The sequence below is a fragment of the Dipodomys merriami genome, unplaced genomic scaffold (genome assembly GCF_024711535.1).
Source record: "Dipodomys merriami isolate MVZ:Mamm:240054 unplaced genomic scaffold, mDipMer1.0.p SCAF_8, whole genome shotgun sequence".
Lineage (NCBI taxonomy): Eukaryota > Metazoa > Chordata > Mammalia > Rodentia > Heteromyidae > Dipodomys > Dipodomys merriami.
In genome coordinates this window covers 61,272,918-61,278,507 of record NW_027206401.1, presented here as the reverse complement: position 1 = coordinate 61,278,507, position 5,590 = coordinate 61,272,918, and the positions used below count along the sequence as shown (strand labels likewise).

Below are 5,590 nucleotides of genomic sequence, written 5' to 3'. Positions count from 1 at the left end.
CTCTTGTCTCCAATACACTATCTTTAAAAAAAAAACTGGAAGTGGGAGGTGTTGTTCAAATGGTAGAGCTCTGGCCTTGAGCAAAAAAGCTCAGGGACATCTTCCAAGCACTGGGTTCAAGCCCTAAAACCAGCACTAAAAGAAAAAACATTCTAAGCATACTTAGAAAATCTTATACATATCAAACTTGCTATTCAAATTTATACCAAAAAGACAATCAACCCATTAATCAATTTTGGGGCAATAGCATATAGTAATCACAAATAAAATGCAGTAAATAAAATTTTCTCTAAATATAAAAACCGTTGAAGGTGTGTGGCTTACTTTAAACAATAATATTGAGAGAAGAGATTGCACATTGTTATTTAATTTATGTCACTATATCCAAGACTTATTGAAAGACAGATAATTTATATTCCTTTTACTTCTGAATGAGGTTGACTAGCTATTTTCACATGTTTCATTTTACTTCTTATTTGTGGAAAATGTTCTTTGAGTTGTATATTTTTGTTATTAATTTGTGCAAGTACATTTCACAGCAGGATAGTCTGACAAATATTTGTACTCATTTCTCCCAGCATCTCATTTTTTAAAGACTTACTTTGTAAGCCATTTCTTTATTTTACTGTTTCAAAGATTTTTAACTGGTAAGAAGTCAGGCTCATTATTCTTTATGAACTTGCAACCTGGTTGAGACAGTCTCCCTTCTTCAAGGATGACAACTAAAGTCATCCTGATCTTTCTTAGTTTCTAGTTGCACTTGCAAACTTATATATGTAATTGAGGTAAATGGATTCCAGGAGAAGGGGTAAGTAATCCACCGCAGCTTTGCTTTGCTTTGTTTCTTCAAATTGTTGGCCACTTATATCACCATGATTCACTTTGAAAACCATTTCACCAACTTAATATATTTGTATTTTCATTTTATTAAGTGAAAGTGGTAGAAAAGTTTATTAGGGAAGAAATTGATTTCATTAGACCAAAAGTGGATCTCCTGGGGTGAAAGGCTCTATATTTCAATTTCTGTGAGGACTGAATTGCAAATTGTAACTTATAAATGCTTCAATGTGATGCTCTCTACTTTTTCTGATGATTATTTTATTGATTGTGGTTTTATTGTTTCACCACTTGATTTTCTATTTGTAACTGAGTATAATTTGGCTTTTTGTTGTTTTTTGTCATGTGAGAGTGTCTAAGAATTCTCAGAATTCTCAGACTTTCTCTCTAGTGGCTTGAAAAGAGTCCATGCAAGTTGAGTGTTTGATACAAATGTGGAAAGCAAACGATACTTGATGCTCAGTTCCTATATATATATATATATATATATATATATATATATATATATATATATATGTATATGAATTTGAGTTGTCTAAAATCTATTGGTCCTTAATTCTTTGGTTAAGTCAGTTCATTTGTGTGGGTTTTTGCTTGGGGAAATTTTTTAGTGTTGAATTATTTATTATTATTATTATTATTATTATTACAGAGGGATTACAGTTACATAAGTCAGATCATGAGTCCATTTCATTTTGGACACTGTCACTCCTTCCCTTCCCTCTCCCAGTGTTACCTTCTGTCCCCAACCACAAATTTTGTAGTTCATTTTCAGCATAGTGTCTAGTGAGTACCACTGCTAGATTTGTTCACCCTCTCTTCCTCTACTCCTGTGCTCCTCTTACCCTACCAAAGACAGATAAACAAGACAAAAAGAAAACATGGAACGATACAGAGAAGATTAGCATGGCCCCTGGGCAATGATGATACACAAATTCATGAAGTGTTCCATATTTTTAAATGAACCCCAAGATAGAGACACAAATACCTCTTTTCTTTCTTGCTATTGTTTCTAACGTATTTATAATATACCATGTGATTTTTTTGTTTCTGTGTATGTTCCTCCCCTGTGTATGTATAACCCCTGTTTTCAATGTATTTGATGTCAGTGCCCTGCGTCTTGTATATACACTTCTGTTAATTCAGGGAGGAGAAGGGAAAAAACAAAATGCTTAAATAAGGATACAGGTTGACCCCTTTTAACAATGAGATGTACAAGACACTATGTTGAAAACAAACTTTACAACTTCGGTGGGGGTGGGGGACTAGTTGTGGAGGTGGGAGGGAAGGGATGGGAGGGGGGAAAACAAAGGAGGAGTCAACAATGCTCAATAGGAAATGTACTCATTATCTTGCTCATGTAACTGTAACCCCTCTGTACAGCATTTTCACAATAAAAAACGTAAAAAAAAAGAAAAAGCAAAAAATCTGTCTTGTTTCTATTTTCTGGAGTTCACTATGATAGATATTATTTTATATTTTCAGAGGCACATAGGCATTGTGCCTTTATGTTTCTCTCTAAGAATATTCTCTTTTGATCTCACTGTGTTGTAAATGCAAGTAGATGTTAATTGGGACTGGAATTAGTGTAAGGCTCATCTGAGTCCTGCCTTCAGCATACATCATTCACAGGGTTGGCAGTTTGTTGCCCCTGGTTATCATTTCATCATTCACATCCACATGTTGACCAGAACATCCACTCCTAAGGATGGGAGTCTTCTAGCTCAGCATGGTTGCCTGAAAAAAATCTTAAAAGCATACTGTCCTAAAATTTAGGAGATCGCAAGTCTCGGAATTTTATGAGTACAGCTGATACAGCCTTCATTACTGTTATTTTATGTTGCTTCTGCTGCTACTACTGCTGCTGCTGATCAATATCTCCACACAACAGGTTCCTGGTCCTATTAATCAGCTCAGGGTGCTATAACAAAAGGTGGTGGAAGGGGTGATGTAAACAATAAGCCTGTATTTACTTCAGTTGTAGAGATTGAAAACCCAAGTTCAAGTGCCTATTGGTGTGGTTCCTACTTAAGGCCAACTTCCTATATACACAGCTGGCTTTTCTCTATTGTCTCCACGGCTCTGTCCTCTCCCCTCTAAGTGTGCTGGCATAGGTGACTCACACCTGCAATCCTAGCTACTCAGCCTGAGTAAGGGATACCATAAGACTGTTATCTCCAATAAACCATCAGAAAAACTAGAAGTGGAGCCGTGATTCAAGTGGTAGAGTGCTATCTTGGAGGAAAAAAAATAGCTCAGAGACACTAACCAAGCTATGAGTTCAATCCCTAATCCGGCACTAAAAAAAGAGTGAACTCATTATGAGACCATTTAGACTGAATTATCTCTCAATGCAAGTCTATGACTTGCAGTGGTAAAAGTTATCATTGTGGAGGAATATGAGGTATGGGTGATATGACGCCATTATTGGAAAACACAATCTATTTCCATAGAGTTTGGGCCATGGGAAACTTTGTGATAGTCCAGGGAACTTCCTGAAGATCACTTATTTCCTAGATATTAGTGGGTGGACACATATTTGGTGTTTTCCTTAAGCTTCTGCAATGCTTTAATTCCCTAACCAGAAAAGGCAAGTAGCAGATTTCTTTGATTTTTAATCATCTGATGCTGAAAACTATGTTAATAAATATATTTTTATTTAAGGTATGTAGAATCATATTTATTTCCCAAACAAACCCTAATAGGTAACAGATATGGAGAGATGAATGGGGAAAGTGGATCCTAGAATAAGTCATCTCAATTAAGTGAATGACCTATTGAGATTTAAAGGCAATGCTTATCTTATTCTTATTAGGCTATAGTTGACCAGTGAACTGCATATTGTACAAAACAATTTCTTAAATTGTTCATGTAGATCCCTGTCATACAGTACCCATCAAAGGGTATTTAATAGGAAAACAAAAAGTGGTTGAGAAATGTAACAATGATAGAAAGGGTGGTTTCAAGACATTGTGCTGTTCTTCTAGTATTTACTACACTGGAGAAATCGCATGAAGACATTGACTGCCCCAAGCACTAAATTATCAGACAGAAGCATGGTGAGAGAAACAGAGGTTTTATGACTACATGAAAATAATTTCTTATCTCTTTTTGCAGTAAAGAAGCAGTTGACAATAAGACTGTAAATTTACTATCTCATCGACATAATTATAAAATAAATTAAGTACTTTGTGATATAGCTTGAAAAAAACCTTTAACTTAGAATATATTGATTTATGTATGTGTGTTCAGGTGAATTTCAATAAGTTTAACCTCCTCATGTCTCTGATATTTATTTGCTAGCTTTATCAACCTTTTGCTTTTTCTCTGTCTGGATAAATTGTCACTCTTTGCTCAAAAGACTAGTGGTGATGCCATTTAAGAACGTACATTACCCAGGATCATAGATTGAATTATGGCTCTAGAAGTAACATGGTAAGTCGGAGGGTTTGCTTAAGTGGTAGAGTTCTTGTCTTGCATGTACAAGGCAAATGAATACAAATACAAATACAGCCCCAAATCCAGAGAAACAAAACTGGCTCTGAATTTCAACTATATTTGTCATTATTGTTATTTAAAAATATATGGAATCATATTTATTTTCCCAAACACATAGTAATAGATAACAGATATCCAGAAAGAATGAAGGAAGCAGATCCTAGAATATATCATTTCAGTTAGATTAAATGAATGACCTACTGAGATTTAAAGGCAATGATAATCTCATTATTATGAGGCTACAGTTGACATGTACACTACAGATTGTACAGAACAGTTAACAAATTAACAATAACAAAAATGGCATGTTGAATTTCTAAATTCTGGGGCCTGTGACTATGAATTTGGAGAGTGGTCTTTGTAGACACAATACATCTAAGATGTGATCACAATCACAATGTGCGGAAATAATGCACTTTGACTAAAGTCCTGCTAACCTAGCAAGGAACAAGTTCACCGACACATAAAGAGGGACAATCTTTTATAATTTATTTTATGTAATTATTTTTACATAATATTTCTACAAAAGGTAACCTAATAAGAAGAGACAGAGCATGCTATTCTTTTTTTTAAATAATTGAGACGTCTTCCATTGTTTTAATCATGACATTGTATTGTCAATATATGTGTATACATATACACATCTATCTATCTATCTATCTATCTATCTATCTATCTATCTATCTATCTATCTATCTATCTATCTATCTATCTATCTATCTATCTATCTATCTATCTATCTACAGTATTGCTCAAACAAACATTCTCAAATATATGTCAATGAATGACATCTTGAGTAAAAATCTAATAGCTCAATTCAAAAGAAATGCCAAATGGATCACATCAAATTTGATAACTTCTGAAAAGCATAAGAATCCATTACTGACAAGAATATTGATCAACTGGGAATAAAAACACCTTTCCATCTCTTCTTCTCATATAGTTTAAATATCTAGAATATATTAAAATTATATAAAAAATAAGCACCAAAGTAAAAATTCTTGTCAGCAATTAGGTGAATAAATTGGTATTTTTTAAAAGAAGAAATATAACTGGCCAATAAATGCACGAAGAACGTGAAATTACTCATCAAGAAATTGCAAATCAAATCTATGATAGCTTCTCCCTCACTACAGACAGAATAACTACCATCCATAAAAGATAAAAAATACTTTTCAGAGTATTTTTTTCTGTTGTCAAGGTGATGTATAGAGGGGTTACAGTTAAGGTAATGAGTACATTTCTTGTCAGACTT

The 5,590-nt window shown here is 34.0% G+C and overlaps 1 non-coding gene across 1 annotated transcript; it reads left to right on the top strand.

Annotated features, from left to right (window-relative positions):
* The first annotated feature begins 1,691 nt into the window (after positions 1-1,691).
* LOC138819576 (U6 spliceosomal RNA) lies at positions 1,692-1,795 on the top strand. The gene has a single exon (XR_011369498.1). It is a non-coding gene; the product is annotated as a U6 spliceosomal RNA (small nuclear RNA).
* Positions 1,796-5,590: the final 3,795 nt, after the last annotated feature.